The sequence below is a fragment of the Podarcis erhardii genome (genome assembly GCF_964252035.2).
Source record: "Podarcis erhardii genome assembly, chromosome: 13".
Taxonomy (NCBI): Eukaryota; Metazoa; Chordata; class Lepidosauria; order Squamata; family Lacertidae; genus Podarcis; species Podarcis erhardii.
The window spans coordinates 32,025,353-32,046,818 of record NC_138502.1 but is presented as its reverse complement, the minus strand read 5'-3'; the positions used below and the strand labels follow the sequence as shown (position 1 = coordinate 32,046,818).

Below are 21,466 nucleotides of genomic sequence, written 5' to 3'. Positions count from 1 at the left end.
ATGCCTGACCATTGTCTACATGTTTGAGGTGTTGGCATCCTCAGCAGGACAGGGAATGAAGGGCTTGTGGTTTTTTTATTCTTTCCTATTGAAGTACTTATCTTTATGACAGGTGATAATTGTGTGTCGAGAGAGGGCCTGTATGTTACATAGATGCCTGCGTAGGACGGTGCCATTTGTTTCTGTGTGCCCTATTGCACAGGGAAAGATTGTATCTTTCCTCTTGGGCCCTCTTTCAGAATGGCAAGTAGGTTTTGCTCCCAACACAACTTTGTCTCCTAGTGCAGTACTTTATTTTTCCTCCTATAAATGAATGGTAGCCTGTTCACTTATACATGTAAGGCCTCCAATCAAATGTTTAAGTGTATCCTTTCACTTTACAGGAGTATTTCTGTGCAGAGTTCCACTCAACCATTTCCTCCAAGCAGTGTTTTCCACTTTTCCCCATGGGATGGGGAAGAAATTTGATTCATTTCACATTTAAAAGTGAACCTATCTAATTTGCACTTTCCAAAACAATACAAGAACCACAACACACACACTTCCAACTTCACATCGTTCTGAATTTTGAAAAACAGTTCTCCAAAAAATGTGTAGAAAAATATACATGAGTGAAAATGGCATACAAACATGTATATATTAGGGTAAATTCACACAAAAATGCTGATGAATTTTCATGAGGACTTTTTAAGAAAAAAAAAATGCAAACAGATGTGGAAATGTGGGGAACTGGATTTAGAAACTGAAAGAAACTAAAACCATCCCTACTCCCCACCCCAAATTTTCATTTTTCTTTACCAACTGACTCTCAACTTTCCATGGCAACTGAATAGCATCTTTCCTCAGCATTTCATTTGTTTGTTTAAGGCTACCCATTTGATTTTTAAAGACTATTTGTAGTTCTGCAAACCCAAGGATTCTGCTGAGCATGCTGGCACTACCCTCTTCTTTCTCAATGGCCCTGTTTTAACTCTTTCTCCTAAAAACAGCTGCTTGAATTTGCTGTTAGAGGGAATCATGTAAGAAAGTACAGAGATGCAGGTAGGGACCGTAGGGTGGAAGCTGTATCTGCCCCTGAGATGAAGGTATCTTTTTGCCACACCTCAGCCATATCCTAGATTGCATCCCATTTTCTTTGCCCAGTGGAGCTATGGGAAACCACAGAGACTTGAACCAACATATACATAGCTGCACTCCTTACTCTACCTTGAGTTCCATTTGTTGGTGTGATGCTGGAGTTTGATGGGAACTGGCTCTTTATTTATATGAATTTTTTATTTGGACTGATGCATGTTATAGTCTACCAGCCTGAAGAAACCTGTTTCAGCATGCAGATTGCATTCTGGATCACAGCAATTATTTCATAAGGAGGGAGCACTTGTATTGTATTTCAAAAGTGATGCTATGGCAATATTCAGTAGTACTGAAATAAATGCCAGGAAGGCAACACTCAGATTTTTTTATTTTTTATTTTTACATTCAGAAGCTGCCTCTCTGAAGCCTGCTCCATGCACAGCTGTGGATTGTCAGGCCCATGGAATGTTTACTAATAAGCTCGGTCATTAGGGCAGGTCTGTGATGAATGGAGTTGAGCCCTCGTGCCTCAATCCAGCGTATGCTGAGACAGTTTGTGATTCAGCAACCATCGGAACAGCTGCCTTGTTAAGGGTTCCTCTCGTTGAAATCAGCTATATATCAGCCTGGTTGATATCCTGGATTATTTAGACTTCTTGTGGTTTGATGGATTGTGCCAATTGATCTGCCTTTCCTCTTCTCTCTTTTTTCCTTCTCAGTGACTTTGCTGTGCCTCATCCCTTTTGCTGCCCTTTCAAAATGCAAATGGTTCTAAACGTTAGCACGTTCTGCATCCAAGCCTACAGGGTGAAAATCCAAAACAGATTTATGTTGATTTCTCACGTTTGTATCCTACTCTTCTTCCAAGATGTTTAGGGCAGCATAGAAGAGTTTATCACGTTTTATCTCACAACAACCGTGTAAGGTAGGTTAGGCTGAAAGAGAAGTGACAGTCTATGACAGGGGTCAGCAACCTTTTTCAGCCGTGGGCTGGTCCACTTACCCTCAGACCATGTGGTGGGCCAGACTATATTTTGAAAAAAATAATAATGAATGAATTCCTATGCCCCACAAATAAATCAGGGATGCATTTGAAATAAAAACACACATTCTACTCATGTAAAAACACGCTGTTTCCCGGGCTGTCCTCAGGCTGGATTGAGAAGGCGATTGGGCCGCATCCGGCCCACGGGCCTTAGGTTTCCTATGCCTGGTCTATGAGCTTAATTGTTATGAAGCTTCCAGCTGGTACAGAATCCTGCCTCTAAGCTGTGGTGAGGGCTGGCCAGGTAATCATAATATGCTATCCTGATTTTGTAACCAATACTGTTTACCAATACAATCCTGGGCACAACTCAAAGTGCTGGTTGTTAACTTTTAAAACCTGAACAGCTTGGGACTAGGTTATATAAATGAATGTTTGCATATAATCCGGCCAGTACCTTAAGATCTAGCTCAGAGGGCCTGCTTTCAGTATCATGGAGCCTTCTAGATACAGCTCCCATCTCTCACATTTTTTATAAAGGCTTTTTAAAAGCTATATTTTCTTAAAAGCTGGGATATGGTTGCGTACACACATCTTACTCTAGGTTCAGTGGAGATGGAGTACTTGTCTGTCCCCCACCCAACCCCGTATAGTCCACAGACAATCTAAACCTATTCCATATTTTCTGTCCCTGAAAAGTGCTTCTTGAGAAACTGGTTTCATTCAGAAAATAAATGTGTCCGTTTGAAACAAATAAAAACAGGTGTAGGCGGTCTCGGCAATGGGAGTTGTATTCATATCTGACCAATGGCGTTGCAGTTAGACCTGTACCAAGATAGCGACCACCACTTTGCTCATCATTCACTTGGGGCATGTGAGGGGAGGAAAAGGCATGGATAACCTAACCAAGGGGACAGTTATCAAACAAAATCACAGAGTTGCCCCCACCCTTGTGGACTGCAGGATCTAGAATCAATCTAGATTGAAAGCAACATGTTGAGGGGGAGCATGAATGATTCTACATTTTTGTGTTTAAAATGGGTTAGTGTGTATACCTAAGTTTTGTGATAGTGATCTTATGATGGTAATCTATTTACCTTGCTGACAGGAAGCAAAAGTTTCCTGTTAAGAAACTTTGTTACTTTGAAGCATTTAGATTGGTCTCATATGAGGTCTTGGAAGATTTTAGACTTGAGCCTGTAGAGCAGCTCCGGCGTAATGAATAAAATGAAGAAGAAACTGAAGTCCGGCGCTCTCTTTTCTAGTGTCAATGGAGAGGGTGTTGGCATAAAAAAATCAGGGCTTATGCATCTGCAGTTGGAATCAGGTGGATCTGATTTTGCTTTGTCTCTGACATTCTTGGGAGAGATTCAGGTAGGTAGCTGTGTTGGTCTGATGCAGTCGAAATATATATAAAAATAAAAAAAATGTCCAGTAGCACCTTAGAGACCAACTAAGTTTGTTATTGGTATAAGCTTTCATGTGCATGTATGAAATCTGAAGAAGTGTGCATGCACACGAAAGCTTATACCAAGAACAAACTTAGTTGGTCTCTAAGGTGCTACTGGACAATTTTTTAAATTTTTTTATGTATTCTTGGGAGAGTCTTTCTTCATCACCACATACCTTATTTTTAAAATGTTGATGTGGCAACCTTAAGCACACTTAAGCATTTGTGGCCTTAACCATGAATTTTCCCCAACTTAGTAAGGTTTCCCTTATTTTTTCTGCTGTTACTATTAAGTTGGTAGTATTTCTCACAGCACTGAATGTTGCTGCAATGAGAGGCTAATGTGTGCAGGGATTGGGGGTGGGGGAAACACAAGAGAGATCACTAGAGTTGCAGGAGTGCAACAAATTCTTAGTTTCCCTCTCCATCATGTTTTCCAGAAGTTTTGGAAGAAGCCAGTCTTATGGGGCTTAGGAGTCTTATAGAATCTGTAAATGACATGAGCTAGATAGTCAACACGGTTAAGGTTCAGAGTCAGCAGGGGCCTTCTTTCTCTGACTACCATTTACACAAATAAGACATATTCTTTGACAGGTAGGAAAGGGAGCCATGGGGCCATTCCATCCAGTTCAAGAAACCTGGATTTGCTAATGTGTGTACATTAAACAGGAAGCCATAGAACAAAGTTAAGGTGTGACAGGGTCATAATTCACGTGTCTAGCCTGTTCATATATATAGCAGTGGGGTTCAAGTGTTTTACTTTAACATTAAAAAGTGCATATTGGAGGGGGAAGTGCAGGGCTGGCCTGCTCATGAGGTGGACTGAAGCAGTTGCCTCAGGTGGCAGAAGCCCATGAGGCAGTGCCCCTGCAGGCACCCCACCTGCCACTGCAGGAATCACATGGCTGCAGCTTCTGGCAAGATGTTGTGAGAGTGCCACAAGATCTCTACAGAAACCACTGCTGCTACACAACCCTGGTAAGCAAGGCAGAGGTGGGGGGCACCTTCCTGTTTCACCTCAGGCAGCAAAACAGGATGGGCCACCCCTGGAGAAGTGCTCAGCCTGTTCTGTCCCATGCTTCACCTCCCCACTGTCAGTTTCTTCAACAACTTCTCCCCTTCCCAGCTCTTAATGCCATAAGTGAAAGAGTAGTTACAGTCAGATTCCCGGTGACTTTCTTTGGAAGTGTTATCTAAAAGTTTTCTCAGTGAGCATTGGGAGGGTGAAGCTCACCTGTTTTCCTGGAGATCTCACTCCGCTCCTAATGCGGCACATGCTGTTGGTGCTGTGTGCTACTTTGGTCTCATCTGTCCTAAAACCACTCCCTGTAACTCTAGCTATGGCATGGCTGTTTTTTGTAGTTCAAGAGTAAATGGTATTAAAGGACTTGTGTACATGACTCTTCTGCAGAGCAGCTGGCTCTGGGCACCTGGTCTGCTGAACTCTGACAACCCATGTGTAGACTTGGAGAAAGACATCTCAGGGAAATGATGCTCAATTTGTAATGCAGCGTAACATTACAAGCTGGACAAATTTGTATACTGAAATAAGTAATCATGAATTTCAGCAACATCACATCGCAAGGGGAAACTATCTGAAGCACCTGAGAAGAATGAATGCACGGGTGTGGGTGGGTGTTCTGACAGCACCCCCTCTCCCTTGGAAACCTTGTACTCTTAAATTAAGACCCCACCACTACTTTGCATGTGAATGAGATGGCTATGTGGGAAGAAACATGCCTGCCACTGTGCCATCCAGTTTAACATGTTGACCATCCTGGCTCAGTGACAACTGTACCTCTGTTTGTTTACTTATTTAAGTAAATGTGGTGCACAAGACAAAAACAGAACAAAACACAAAATATGAATACAAACATTTTCTTATAGAATCAATGGAGACTTAGTACTAGGATGTTGTTGTTTTTTACACAGTCTACACACAATCTAGATCTATTGAATATTTGTTTGCCCCTGAAAAGCAGTTTGTGGACAGCAAGATATAGAATCAATCTAGATTGAAAGCAGCATGTTGAGGATGAGCATGAAGAATTCTAGATTGAGAAAAACTACATTTTTGTGCTACAAATGGGTTGGTGTGTATGCAGCCAAAAGTACAATGAAATAGTTTATGCAGATACACAAGTAATATTTCGTAAATAACTGGGTTACATATCAAAGAAAGTCTGAGGTTTTCAAACGCCTATTTGCCACATCCACACTTTAAATATTTAGGTGTGCTCCCCCCTTTTTTTAAAGACTTAGATGTACTCAAGGAGGGGTAGGGAAACCTGTACCCTGGAAATATTGCTGGACTATAGTGGAATACAATTCTCATCATTCCTGGCCATTGGCCTTACTGGTAAGGACTGATGGGAGTTGGAATCCCAACAGCATAGCAAGGCCACAGGTTCCCCACCCCTGGTATACACTGGGGTGGAAATAAATTCTGAAAAGAAGGAATGCTCCAGGAATGGTGTGGAGTTGGAGAGATTTTCACATCTTGAGGCCTCAAGGGATGGGGGAAATATAATAACTGCATAATAGGAACCTTTACTTTCTAAGGTTTCGTGAGGCAGAATCTTGTAAGTAAGAAAAGGGAAAACCATGTTCAAGAAGATAATGTGGCAAGTCTTGCATGCATCAATTGTGCAAGTTCATCCCAAACAACATTGCTAATTCTGCCTGTCATTACCAGAGGTATACACCACCAGTGGTTGTATTACTAGTCTGGTTCCAGAGGTATAACTACTCTCCCTGATCTACGTCACACAAATTGAGTGATGAAGTAAAAAAATATCACCACTGCTACTCCCTTGCCACTGGGATGTTTGGTTATGCATTAACAGCCATAGGGCTGGTGATAGAAAAATCCAAAATGGATAAATAAAATATGCTGCTTCTTCCCCACCCAACGAGCCTTTTAAGCCCAATGGGTGCCTGAAAAAGAAGGGAGAAAGGAAAGATTCTCCTTTAAAAATCATCTGGAGAATGGGAAAGTACTTTAAAGTACCTTATTTCAAGCAGAACGCCATCATAAAAGTAACAGGTTAATGATTTTTTGTTCAGCCTAGATATTAGAGGCCCCAATATTGATTGGTTGGTTTCCCTTGTCGTTCTAACCTCTGATGGAACTGCATTTTTTTGACAGGGAGTGTAATAAAATGTACAGTTTCCAATTTGAGAGCCCTATAAATGTCATCTCGACATGCAGAGTTACAAATTCTTTGTGTGGCGTCAGCAGCAGCAGCAGCAGAAGCACTGGTGGCTGTCCCCATCTTTTGCAATGTACCAGGAGGTGCTTACGGAGGTTAGAGAGCTTGACTGGCACTTGCAGCTCTCCTCCTTGAGCAGAGAAACTTCAAAAAGAATGAAAAGTCCTTCATGCTGGAGCTAAAACCACTTTCTTCTAAAAATATAGCACTGACCTCGGCCAGAAAATTACTCATTCTCTTGAGTTTTAGTGGTGAATTGTTTATAAAAATCAAGGAAGCAGGGGACTGAAGCCTACCTAAATACTGCAGCTGTGCCCTTGCCTCTAATCCAAAATTTATTTCTTATTTATTTAAAATAACTATATCCTGGCTTTCCAATAAAATGTTTAAAATAGCTCACAAATCAGCATTAAAGTACAACAAAAGACACAGTAGCAGTAAGCAATAGCAGCTTATAAAGAAGACACAGCAATAAGAATAGTTTAAATTCAAGGATTCGTATGCCAGGTGAGCTAGAATTAAGAGCTAGGAAGGCCAAATGCCAGTCTTCAAAGAGGCCACCAGAAAGCTGGCAAGGTAGAGCCCCCAAGGTAGGAAGTTCAGAGCCTATGTGTGACCTCAGTAAAGAACCTATTCTGCATCCCAAATACATGGATGAATTCATCTTGAAGAAGGTTGTCCTAGAGTCAAGGTGTACCTTCCCTCCACTTAGAAATTTAGGTTGTGAGGATTGAGGCTGTGGTTGCTCCCATTTGTGGAGCAAACAAGTGTGGCTCATCCACATTTCCACTTCTGCCGTGCCTAAAAGCATGGGTCCGAGTGGTTTTTGACTTGACACACTCTTTCTAGGCACGCGTCCAAACAGGTTTCTGCTTGCTCCACTCCTTTCCAAGGGAAACCCTGTTCGTTAGTAATGGATTGGAACAAATGGCAGTCTGGGGGAAACCCAAAATGCTGTTTGTCCCAACTGAGTCTAAAGAGTGGTTTCAACCCAGGGGGTGGGGAAAGCAGCAGGGCAAGAGAAAGTGTGGGGCAAGCGGAAGTTTCCTGTTGTAGGGTCAGCTGTACTTCCTCTGCCTTCATTCTACAAAGTATATACAGAGTAGTCTCTGAATTCAATGCTGATTGCCTCTTTTTATGCACCCCACCCCCAATATCGGCATTTCTGCACACTGTTCTGTTGGAGAACTGCATTGCAGAAAAAATAGGTCAATAGCAAAGGGGGAGATGTTCACAAATAGCAAATGACAGTGAATATCATATGAAGCAGTACATATTAGCTGAATATGTGTGTATCCGGAAAATGTCAACCAAAAAATGCACAGTGAACCTCATCAAGGCTAAATTTGGGGGGCAAACTAGAGTTATTATGGAATTGGTACTGCTCATACACACAAGAGTTTCACAGCGTCCACATGACACCACCATCAAAATGTCAGTTTCCCTTTATCACAGTAAGCAAATGTAACCCATTACACATCTGTAGTTCCCGGTGCTGTGTAAACTCATCAGTATGTTTTCCAACATACTGCATCAAACCATACAGCAGATTGATATAGCTAAATATCACTCTTCTGCAAGTCTTCCATGCTTGTTTGTTTTTTAAAAAAACACACACCAAACAACTGCAACTGGATATTGCTCCCCACTCCAAAAAAGGAAGCCTCCAATTTTGCCTGTTGTAAAATATGATGACCAAGGGCTGGCCCAGAACTAAAAATAGTACAGGTGGGCAGGGTAGGGGTGATTGAGGAGAGGGACCAAAAAAAAAAAAAAATTTAAAAAAATACAGCCCAGATACATTTGGTTAAGTTATGCCCACTGCTGTGGATAGCAAGCAGTGGAATATGAATAACTATCCAAGACTGAAAAACAGAATATGTGCAAGCTAATGTGTCAATCACACACCCATGAAAATTAGATCTAAGTAACCCATTTGTGATATAAAGCCCCCATCTGGAAGCACCATCTGCCTCAACTCTTGCGCACACCCAGTGTATAAAATACAGGTGTGCAGCAATTAATTTGCTGACTTTGGGCATGAACATCCATTCCTTCCTTCTAGGTAAATAAAACTTGGAATTGCTTTCTTCAAGAGGTCTCAGATGAGCACCAGGCTGTTGCCACATTTTCTCTGTTCAAAGAGTCCAGAATTCACTTGGTTTATATACTTTGAAATGAGACCAAAAGTAGTTGTTTATGAATACACCACCTTTGATGTTTTGAGCAATTTTTGCTTTATTTTCAGAACTTTTTCAATCACTCAGTGCCTACCAGATTCCCTCTGTTGTCAAATCATAACTGATAATCCATACATTTTATGACTTTCAGAGTTCACTGGGACTGTTCAGCCTGAAGTTCTTCATTTATGAGGTGCATTTCAAGAATCTCAGCATCTCTTAACTTTCCCTCTTTTTCTATGTAACAAACATGGTTGAAGATAGTATCTAAGAGCCAGCTCCAGCATTATCCTATGTTAGTGCTTTTTAACAATACAGGATTGTTGTGAAATTAGACTTTTTGATGGTTGTGAAATTAGACTGCAGTTTGTTATGGGTGGGAATTGTAACTCTGTGAGAGAGTAAATGACAGTTCCCAGGATTTTTTTTTTTTGAGGGGGGGGGGAATCACATGCTTTAAAAGTGGTTTAAATGTGTGGTGCTTATGCAGCCTTGTTCTCTTTGAGATGTCCATGTTAGTTGAGACCCTGGGCCTGTCTCACTGGCACTTCCATTTCCTACGCTAGACTTTATTTCTTGCTGTTTTTACCATACAAATAGTGAAAGGATTGTGATGAAATCCCACAAGATTGGTTCTAGTGGGGGGGGGGGAGCAAACCAGAATTTAAAATATTTGTTCCTCCCACAATCCCACATTTTCCTGACAGGGATGGCCCCTTCATTGACTTTAGAAGCAAGGGAAAAGATTCTAGTCCATGATTCTGGGAACAAGCTGGCATTTTATTCTCTTGTGGGGTGGTCAAGTTTGCTTTTTTTGTTTTTTACATGCTGAAGAAATATTTAATCAGTGAACATACTGTCATGGATGCAGTTGGATGCAGAGGAATGGTGGCTTGCTCCTAACACTTCTATAGTGGGGGTGGAAATCTGAATTATGCAGGGAGGGGTGAAGAAGAAGAGGAAATCAGTTACTCCAGGAAGGTACTTTTGTGATTGACAGAAAGGTGTATCATAAGGGCCAGCCAATCAGCATTGTACGTAGCCCTTTTGGTTGCAGACAGAAAGAACAGTGCAGTATTGCCTGGATTCACCTCATTGAAGTAGGGAGATTTACAGTTAACTAACCTTAGATGGCTGCCTGCAAAATCTAGTGAATATCATTTGTATGTTTTGCTCCAATATGTTTTTGGTGTGCTTATATATACCTGTGATTGAAACACTGAATGGCCCGTATCTCTCGAGATAAATCAGTGAGCATCATGCTTTCCTCATTCAACTTAAAAGGTATACACACACACACACACACACACACGCATGCGCACACACACACACACACACACACACACACAAACACACGGCTCTAGGTTTCTCTCTGCTCCAGCAATCAGGAACTAATGGGGTTAATCTTTCCAATTTTCACTATTTGGGGCTGGGATTCAGTCACGTGCCAACAAATTCAGGTTGCTCAATAAACAGGTACATGGGAAGGGACCACAGAAAAGAATCTTCCTATTGTTACACACCACCCACAGTCTCTGCCAAGCAGTAGCAAAATTCCAGGGAGGTTCCAGGTGCTCATCCAGGGTTGTGGTTCCGTTGAAAAATCAAGGCATAGTGGAGACTGCAGTGTCTTAGAAATATGGTTTATTCACACATATGTACACCTTAGTTTATTGAGAGAGAATTCACAGCATTTACAGCCAAGAGGGCCTTTTTCTAAAAAAGTTCCCACTCAACATCACTGAATACAGCCTTCTTGAGGTTCTGTGGCCTAGCTGCTCACCCACAATAGGCTGCTGTATACAGCAGATTCTTTTCCAGAAAGAAACCTGTTTCTGCAACTGAAATACTAGTCAATAGGTCATTTGTAAGTATCCATCATCAGTATATTAGGTACCTGTTCCCATCTATCAACAGTTCTTTCACATACCAGGTTAGCGGTATCCTGTGTACACACACAGAGAGGGGGGGAGTTGGGGGTCTCTGAGTGAAACCTTCAGTTGGGTTATTTGTGAGTTACCATTTCAATTCACACTGTATGAAACCTGACTTTAGAGAGTCCTTTTTAAGGCTTAGTCATTTCTCCTGAATGTCATATTTTAAGGTCTGAAATCTTGGATAAAAAGCTGATTTGTGAACACTGATGATCTTTTCAGAGAGATAGCCACATACTAATGGCTTATAATAAAGCACTGATCTATAACATCATCCTGGATTTATTGTGTTATCAGGTTTTGAACAGGTAATAGGAAGGGCTTCCTGCTTTTGAATCCAGTATTCTTTATGCAGCCTTGTCACTTACTTATATTTTGAGAGGTAGGATTCAGGAAACAAGATCAATTTTTTTATTGCTTTTTGCTGATAATGTTTTGTCTTTAATCAGAGTTCTTATTCATATCTCTCCCGCATCCCAAAGGTTTGGAAAAGTAGGTATTGAAAAGGTAGCTGAATTCAGCAGTTTTCAGAAAGTCTACAAAAAGGCAAAAAAGTGTTGTCAACAGAGAAAAGTTATTGTTAGAAAAAGAGAGGCAGGATCTCTCTCTAGCTCACCCTTCTTGGATAAAACATACTAAACCCTTCATCAGGGTAAAAATCAATTTCAGTGAGTTGAGACCTGAAATTTCACAGCTAGAGAATATTCTGCTAATTTAAGGAAATTGAGCAGCTCTCCTAGAGTGGGAACATAATCTCTAGTACTTCTTAAATGTGAATTGCCTAGGAAATATTACTTCCTGATTCCAAATGCTTGGCTAGCTACTTAGAGGTGAGTAAAGGTACTCCTCACATGCTCCACGGGGCTGTCATCTTTATTAGAACTCCATGTGTTCAATGGCCAAGTCCTGGAATTGAAAATAAGTTTTGGGATTAAGTCCTGAAAGGGTTTTTATATTTTATAGGTTATTAAGAACTCCGTAGCATTTCATTCTGCTGGAAACTCCCTGATTTAACAAATGATTCTGGCATTAGTGTGTAGAATTTGGTTTGAAAAGTGCTACAACAATTTCCTTGAGGAAAGGGACACAAGTGTCTTCCCAGGGACTTGAGATTTCCACTAAGAACCTCAAATGAATGGATCATTCTATTTCTGCTCCATGTCTGTTTTGAATATTTTTATTCTATCCTGTTCATGTTTTTTTGTTTTTAAATCAGCACCAAAATATGCTTTTGGATATTCAAATACATAATTTTAAACATATTTTCTGTCAAAATACACATTTATAAACCTGATTCTATCCAAAAATATGCATTTTGATATTGTTTTGAGAAAAGAACTACATCAGAAACTTGGGAGAAGTGCAACATAGGAAGGGAGGAAGGATAATTCGTCTGAGAGTTTTGGATCAAGCCACTTTATAATGGAATTTGCAAAGAATGAATACTGCTAGCACCCCTATTATCAGACAAGAATCTCACTCAGTGAGTTCTATTTGTCTGAATACTCACACCACAGAGCCTTCTTTATACATAGGAAGGAATGGAGTTATGCAAATCAGTTCCTACAGCTGAATTTACCAAAACTGGAATAAATACTAGGAGTCAGGATTTCTGGTTTTGACTGATCAATAGAGTAGTACCACCTACTTGCTGTAAGCCTGTTCTGTTGGGTTGACTAGTACTCAATGTTTGTATTGTGTGGGCTACATTAATTTAAAATGTTAAGAGTGATCTCTGTATACACAGCCATGAGCCCCTTCAGATGTCCTTTTTATTGTTAATTCATTATAATCTGTGCTCTTGATGGTATTGGGGTAGTTATACGTGACCCCATGTTCAATACTATTTGCACCCACAAAATTATCCGGGTGGTTGTAATGCTTCATGAATAGTCGGTGAATGGGCTGTAGTTTCCTGCTGAAACCCTGCAGCTTTTTGCACTACTAATGTTCTGATTGGGGAGGGGGGGTCCTCCTCTGTTGCATTATAGTGTTAAGGTGCCTTGGAAATGTGCCAAATTAAATTCACTTCTTTATGATGTAGCCAGTCCCTCATACTTCCTGTTGATGGTATCACCATCCTTGTGGGTTTTTGTGTGGAAGTGAGCAAAGGTTTAATGCAGCAATCACAGTCTGAACATAAAAATCCTTAGAAGTGTAAAAATGAAAATATGGTGGCAAAATGCCATAGTGCAAATAGCTTACACACAGAGGAGTAGCCTCTACTGTTTTGCCTTTGCACATACTTCTTGTTGATGTCATATACTGGCATTCCTGTATAAGCATGGTTTCGCCAAGCAATTGCAGCCTAAATATAAAAAGTAACAATTGTACTAATGAAAACAGTGTTATGAGCTTGTGGAAGCCAGACTCTTTTAATCCCTGGATTCAGGAAGTGTTAAAATCTAATCAACCTTCTGGTCCCTAGATCCAGCAACTGTTAAGAGCTAATCAAACCAGGCTAGTTTACTGAACCCCTGGATCCAGCAAGTGTTAATATATGTCAGGGGTGCTGTCAACAGCTTGCTGGCTAACTGCCTAGTGAAATCAGAGATGCAGAGAGCTTCTTTCAGTTCTTTTATTTTAATCCACAGAAACACAGGAAAACATGAAATGTACACCCTCAAGCTTGAGCCAAAGTTGCTCAGAGTGCTGCTCCAACCCCCTTGCAGTTACTTCTTAGCCCTCAGACCCCTCTTGCTGCCTACAGCAGCTGCTAAGGGAATCCCTCTGTCTCTGTTTGGCTTTCTGCTCTGAGTCACGAAGGCCACGTCTGGTCCTAGTGGAAGGAGGTGGCTCTAACATACTCTCCAGAGACAGCATATCACTTGGTTCAGAACTGTTTCTAACACATCTGACTCCTGTCTCTGTTCAGGGCTGGTGCACCTGCTATCTTGCTCCTGTTCTTCATCACCCATTATTTCCCAGCTCCTTTCTTCTTCTGGGGTATGTTCCATCTCAAACCACCATGATTCCAGGTCCATACTCTCTCCCCCTTCCTTCTCTCTGGAAGGCTCTTGGGGTGGTGGTCTCCACCACTCCTCCTCATCTGCCCAGTCCCTGGCAATATATAAGGCAGACTTGCTTCCTCTTGAGGTGATTGCCTGGGAGGTGGGCCACTAAGAGAAGAAATGAAAGGAGGCTCTGAACCAGCTGGCAAATGAACGGAGCCGCTCATTCAACTCTTAGATAGCTAGAAGGACAAAGCCGTAGTTTAGAGTTGAAAGAGGAGTGAGATGTGAACCAGAAGAAAAGCAACAAGCTGCAGAAAGAGTCAGAACATGATATTTGATTTCTGTCTAAATCTAAGACTGCAGCTATGGGAGAAACATGACCCTTTTGAGGTGTTAATGCTGTGAACCCCTCCATCATAGGCTCGGGTTGTATACATGTGCAAATAAGCCATATATCATAAAGACACCAGAGTCTCCATTGTGCCTTATTTCCAAAAAGAAACATGAATCCTGGGTAAGTGCATGGAATCCCTAGAATCTTGCACCACTTGGAGCTTGGAGTGGTGTGTAACAATATGGCAGCAGAGCACAACTTACTAGTGCCTTGTTCTTGAGGGGGATGGGGGAGAAGCTGGGAGTGGCAGGAATACAGGCAGTGGAATAGGTGGAGTTCAAAGGTGGAGTTAAAGTGTGGATGAAATAATGCAGGAGCACTGGGGAAGCCCTGTAGAGCAACTGATACTGTGGGATGGTGTGTCAACGGTCCAGTATAAATTTATTTCCGATACACTATTAATGTATTAATAAACCAACAACATGTTGCTTCATACATCCACAATAAAACTGTAGTCTGGATGAGACCCATACTCCATATTACTGAGATTTTTTCAGACACATCCGAAATGAAGGCTCCAGTCTGAGGCACATGGAGACTGGCTGTGATTAGTTAGTGGTAAGGGATCTCCCATTACAAAATGCATGACATCTGTCAAGACTCAGCCTTAGTACTTCTCATTTTAGAGATCTTTCACTGCCATTGATTTTATAAGAGATTTCTGTGGAACTTTTCTTACACCAACAGAAACTGATCTGACACAAGATATTGCCTTAGATATTTTGGTACCTTCCAGGAGTTAATAGTGAGCAGAGGGAAGGGAACTATCCTAATCTTATAGTGCTTCCCTGTGGCAACACTTTGGAACTGCATCCTTCAGCTCTGGAATTGCCTCATTTTCAATCCATTGAGAGGCTCCTGGCAAAGAAGGCTGCTTTGAGCAGACTAGCGAGGCCTCAGTGAGGCAGTGCCCTTAACTTCCAACAGCACCATGAGCTGATTGGATACACCAGTGTTTCTTGCCAGTGTGGTAAACCTGTCTCTTAGGTGTACCACTTCAGACTGCAGATGGAGGTTCACATAATTGAAGTCTATTCCATTAGAAAAAACTAGGATGCTAGAAAGAGGGTTTCTTACTTCCCCTTCTTCCTAGCAAGCAAGTTTTCTATGGGTAGGAAAGCACCGCTGCCCCCGCCCCCCCGGAAACATTTTGGCATGTGATCCCCAAGTTACAGCCTGAAATGGTCCCGTCCATTCAACAAGAACTAGACCAGAGCAAGGGAAATGAGAGAGAGAGATTGTAGCTTTGTCCATCCATGTACTGACCTTGTGCTAGTCTCCTTATAAGTCAGTCAGGTTTTTGCCCGGGAGCCCCTTCCCAACAACCGTAAATATGCCAAAGGAGCCAATGGAAGTACTTGATTTCCTACAGATGTGTTTTTAAAGACCTGAAACGCAGCCCTGGTGTCAGGTTGGGAAGGCGCAGGATATTTATGATACAACAGCTCTCCCCCTTTGGCTCTAATTGAATTCGAGTACATCTTCTGGGCAAAAAAGAGAAAAGAAATGTAGCATTTACTCCTACCTACCTTCAGGATTAACGTTTCTGGAACTCCCTTCCCTGAAGAATTAGTCAAACCCAAGCATTTTTCTAAAGCGCATGGATTTCGTTAAGGCTAGCCATATTCAGAATAATATTTGAGGTGAAAGGACCTCTATAGTCAAACTGAATTCTACTCTTTAAGAATCTTGGCAGTAGCAAAAATAAATGCAAAATTAGCATGGCAATAAGATCACAACATAATTAAAACCCAGAGGAAATCCACCCAGTGCCAGCCTTGCTGGAGCCATTAAAAATCAACCTGATTCCTACAAAAGAACAATGGCTGCATGAACTTTTTGCAGAATTAACAAATGTGACAGCCAAAATATGGAACCAGAATGACAGACAAACGAGGGACGAGTGGGAATGCTTTGGGGAGTATTTAAAAATATATGATACTAAAAATCAGTTTTCAAGTAGGGGTAACTTTATGAGCAACAGCTAATTGCAATGAATGAATGCAAGAGGAAAAATAGAGTGGACAAAGTAATTGATATACAGCAAGAACAAAGTTTATCTAGAATGCGTCAGAGTGTTGGGTTGGGAAGTCTGCACAGAAATATTGTATGATAGGAAAAGTTGATGTGTAATCAGAAAACTGGAAAAGCATAAAGAGAGAGAGAGAATGAAACACACACACACACACACACACACACACACACACACACCCCATCCCAATTCTCCTGCAAGAGATTCAATCAAAGCATGAGCATTCAACATTAGTAAAGAAGCTACCAACTCTGTATTGATTTATTTAGTGCCAAGAGCATGGTAGGTGTTATAGAGGAGACACATTTTACTCCTTGCCAAGACATTACTTGCCTATATTAGAAATTACTAAGAGTTCTGTGGCATGTTGTTGGCACCTGTCTACCTTGGGAAGACAATATTTGAAATATTCTTCTGAATGACTTGGATTACATCAGAATACATTTCTTTTGGTAGCTGAAGCAAAGAGGCCAATCTAGATTAGGAAGACCTGTCACAGTTAACCCTCAGCGAGTAAATCATGACTGCCACTCTTCTTCATATATCTGCCCTTGTTCTCATGTGGTAGGAGTCATTTCATGTCACAGCTTTTGTGTGCCAACCAGAGCCTGTGACACACAGTGTTCCTGTTATTTGTAAGACGTTTCTACAATTTGATATTTGTCTCAAGGCCTCTGAGATCACATTTGCAATATTATTTCTATCAAGACAATGGGGCAACCTCCTTTTCTTGTTGCAAGTGATGCAAGTTCCCAGACCAAACACAGCCAGCTTCAGAAGAGAAAACGAGTGTTTGGCAGGTTAACGTTGGTGAGGCTGTCTGCACTGGTGATCTTATCTTGGCAGGAAATGCCAAGGATATGACATAAACATCCAAGATGGAAGATGTTTCCTTCTCTTGGCAACCAATGGTGGTCTGGGGCATGCTGCCATATATAAGCAAGGTGCCACAGATACAGGACTGTTAGGTCAGTATCTTTGTTCTGATGGTTAGTTTAGTATTATTTCAGGCCCACTTTGTAAATCTGCCTAAAGTGATAGTTTCTTTCCTGATGCAAGTGACAAATTAAGTGATAAATTGTCAGTCACCATGAATCCAAGGTAACATAATTTATTAACTACCTCAGGAGAAGTATTGTCAAAGTTTATCATAGACTGTTGTATAATGCCTTGCCCTTTGGCTGGTATTCTTAATTCTGATCAGCAGGGAGAATGTGGAGCGTGCATGAGCATGATGGTTCTTGCAGTTTTGTAACTGGCTTGGCTCATGGCCAAATTGTGTGGCAGCAATCTTCCTTAGTTAGCAGCCTATTTAAGATGTCTCACCACCCCCCACAGCTCCCGTTAGCTTTTAGGTGAGCAGATTTGGACAACATGCCTTATTTATAGCAGTTCTCTTTAACAGCAGTCAGAAGGGGTGACAGGCTTGAACTCTTTCAGTCTTTGCCATACCAGGCTTAGGGGATGCTATGACAAGAGAGAAACGCAAGGGAGAAATGTGCTAAGAAGAAGGCACGCTTGGCAAATCCACACCATGATCAACTCCCGATGTCCCCACTGTAGAAGGACGTGTGGATCCAGAATTGGCCTCCACAGTCACTTACGGACTCATTGCTAAAACCATGTTTATGGAAGACAATCTTACTCTGCTACAAGTGATCGCCAAATAAGAGGAAGAAGAATGACAATAGACTTGGCTGCTGAAGGGCCAGAACCTATGCTAAACTGGGAAATACTCTGGGCAATTTATGCTCTTGGGCAGCCATGTTGAAATGGTTATATATGAAGCAATTACAATGTGCAAATGGGGAACCGAAGCAACCTGTGTGCATCTCTGTCTCTCTCCTCTATTTCCCTTCTCTCCTCCCTTGAGGGCTGCATGGTGAAGGCTGAAAGTTGAAGAGTCCAAGCCCATCAACCTTTTCTCTCAGCTTGTAATGGTAAATGAAAATATTTGGATAAGCTGCGATATGAGGCCATCTTTATTTACAAACTGGGGACCTGCTGGCCCACACATCAAAAGCCCTCCTCTTTTCATTCAGTGTTGCCTTCACCACTCCTCTTGTCTTTCAAGCAGCTGAAGACATTATTTGATGTTCCACTTTGCCTTGTTTACATTAATTAAGGTGGTCAAATCCATCATGTGTGACTTTTTGTCTCTCTCTCTCTCCCCTCCCCGATCTACTCACCCAGAAGAGGCAGAAATGGTTCAGACAGAGGTGTTGGGGGATAGAAATGAGAGCTGGCAAGAGACACACCTCCTGCAGGTGTTGGCTGCCCTTTCCTCAAGCCCTGCTGCCCTTTTTTTTTTTTGTTACTGGAAGATAAGAGGTACACTTTTTCTCCAGAGTCATGTAAGCAGGCTGTGAGTCTCTTGATAATCCTTTAGAAATACCGTGATGAATGATGTCCTTGTCAGCAAAAAGATGAGAAAAGGGGGTTGCTTGCAGCCATCTGAGGAGGATGAAAATAAGCAATTAATACAACACTTTTTGAGTAGTCAAAGTGCTTGACGTACATTACATCCGTAATCCTTACAACAGATAGTATTTTCTCCATTTTGCAGCTGGTTTAGAGGCTGTGAAATTGTAGTTGCATTGTGCCATTTAGTGGGGCCTTGGCAGAGCTAGGATGCAGAGACCTCATGTTTCAAAGCTCACTCTCTTAGCTAGAATACTACTCTGGCTGTCAATGACAAGTTTCAGAAGAATTTGAATCAGGTTGCCTGTGTCTTCTGCTATTCATGGGCCAACTGGGAACTTGCTCCCTACTCTGGGCACTGGGCATTTCTTAGCTGTGAGAGTCAGCATTATCCAGGTCTTAGAATGATAGATTCATGTTCAGTGCCCACGGAAGACTGCTTCTCAGCATTATAGCAAGAACTAACAAGTAGATCCATAGGTGAGGACCAAACAACACATGACATGAATCTCATGGTTTGCCCTCCTTAAGTGCATGTCTTTTTTCTCTCAAAAGAGCCGGCATTGAGATATGCAGGTTCAGCCAGTTAGGAACCATGGTATGTGGTGCTTTAACCTTCTGTGTCCTGCTGTGGTCAGAATTGGGGTCCCCAATGAGAGCATTTCATCTCATGCACATGACATGCCTGTCTCCCCCCCATTTGGAATAGAACTTTGTGAGGGGGGAAGTTAAAGTCCCCTTCCCCCAGCATCACTGTCCTGATCCAGCTCTCCCACAACCCACACTGGTTCTTTGAAAGAAAAATCTCAGGGTCTGGGTTGTGCCTTTGCTGTAACATTTGAAGGATAACAGAGACAATGTACAAACAAAAGGTATATGTAAGGTTTGAGCCTCCCAGTTTTATTTTTTGATAGTATCATAGAAATACACAAAGTACAGCTACTTGTCAGTGCTTGGCTATAATTCTAAAGCCGTTTTCAGGCAGTACTTGATTTCTCAGGTTTGAGTTATGCAGGGGCAGAAGCCTAGAAGTTATGCATCTTTTCCCCTTCCAGGTATGCATATTTCATGAATAGGGTATTCACAAGGAAGTACACTGCTCTTGAGGATGACTTCAGCTCTCATTTAGTTTGGCTAAACATTGATGTTGAGGTGTGGGAAATATGACTTCTGGCTCAAATCAAATACCTGGATTCAAGGACAATACACAAATCCTCAAAACCAGGCTGGAAATTGGACTGGAACCCACCCAAGGGCCACTCAAGAGAATACTCTGGAAGCACTCCATACAGGGTTCCTCCTGAAATTTCAGGGCTTGTGAACTCCTCCAACTCTTCAGTCATTGAGCAGTCTGGGTCATGATCTGAGAAATCAAGGCTGGGAATGATATCAACCTTCAAAACAGGGATGAAATGAAGATGGTACAGTATACTTCTAGAATTGTTGATAAATTTGTACGTTTATAATACCAAAGACAAATCCAGCAGCAGCCATCGAATTTAGCTCTTGCTCTGCAACAATCCTGAATTCTCATGTACTTGTTTAGTCGTTTAGTTGTGTCCGACTCTTCATGACCCCATGGACCAGAGCACACCAGGCACTCCTGTCTTCCACTGCCTTCCGCAATTTGGTCAAACTCATCTTAGTAGCTTTGAGAACACTGTCCAACCACCTCGTCCTCTGTTGTCCCCTTCTCCTTGCGCCCTCAATCTTTCCCACATCAGGGTTTTTTTCCAGGGAGTCTTCTCTTCTCATGAGGTGGCCAAAGTATTGGAGTCTTAGCTTCAGGATCTGTCTTTCCAGTGAGCCCTCAGGGCTGATTTCATGTACTTATAAATGACTAATTCAGGTCCAGGTCTGTCAACTGGATGCTAGCAGTGCTCACAAGATGGGAGAAGTGGCCAGAAGGGTCCTTAATGAAATTTGCAAGCCCCACAGACCCCCTAATTTTTTGCTAAATCATGCCCACCAAATACACATACGAGCACACACAACGTATTGCCATGTTGAGAGAGAGAGTTGGTGAGGAAGGTGAAGCATCAAATCCTAAGCCCTACCAGGCTCTCACCAGCTGAGTGGAAGATGAAGAGAGGATTTTTTTCTTGTCAGTATTCCAGTCCCAGGGCTGATGTGCTCTCCTACCCTCATTCTGAGGACATGCTTCTGGGAACAGAAGGGCTTTGGATCTAGTGGATACAAAACCTCCACTGCGTGCTCCCTTTCTGCCCTCTCAATTTCCAGAGCTTCAATGACAGGGAAGCACCAGTAATGGTACCTTTTCTCCACTCTGCCTGGGGTGGGAACTTCCAAAGATGGATCTCCTACTCCTCCTGTTGAGAAGGTGTTCCACAATATTCTTCGTGGCCATAGGATGACATGCCAGACACCATAGGATTGTACCCTTAATCTTACTTTGATCTTTAAAAAACCTTTAGAGTTAGAAAACTGCTTCACAAAATCAAGTCATTTGAGTTTTATGGATGACCTCTACTTAGTTGACCAGAAATGTCATGATGCCTCTGCAGCAGCACAAGACACCTTCATCTGTCACAGCTACAACAAAACATGTCTCTCCTGTATCAGTCTCTACAGCCACAGCAGGTACTGTCACCTTTCAACAGTTTGACTTCACTCCCAAAGGCTCACTCCTCCATGGTCTCCTGAGATGGACAGATGGCAATTATTAGTTGAGTAGAATTTTGTGATTAAGACTTGTTCTGAAACAGCTCCCCATCAACAGTTAGAACTGAGCTTGTCATTCATAAAGGGCTCCAAGATTCTGACACAGCAAGAATTGAATTAATGTGATTGCATGACTGGTTCTTATCAT

The 21,466-nt window shown here is 41.9% G+C and overlaps 1 protein-coding gene and 1 long non-coding RNA gene across 8 annotated transcripts in view; one reads left to right on the top strand and one right to left on the bottom strand.

The window, feature by feature from the left end:
• SKAP1 (src kinase associated phosphoprotein 1) overlaps nucleotides 1-21,466 on the top strand; it is a 314,733-nt gene that overhangs the window by 187,663 nt on the left and 105,604 nt on the right. The gene's annotated exons all lie outside the window — the stretch shown is intronic.
• LOC309328339 lies at nucleotides 1,474-18,741 on the bottom strand. 2 transcript variants are annotated; one of them, XR_014150792.1, is made up of 4 exons: nucleotides 18,474-18,741; nucleotides 11,204-11,741; nucleotides 9,759-9,828; nucleotides 1,474-1,874 (listed from the first exon to the last, which is right to left on the bottom strand). It is a non-coding gene; the product is annotated as an uncharacterized lncRNA (long non-coding RNA). The 2 variants fall into 2 exon arrangements; XR_014150793.1 differs by lacking the exon at nucleotides 18,474-18,741 and adding an exon at nucleotides 15,450-15,646.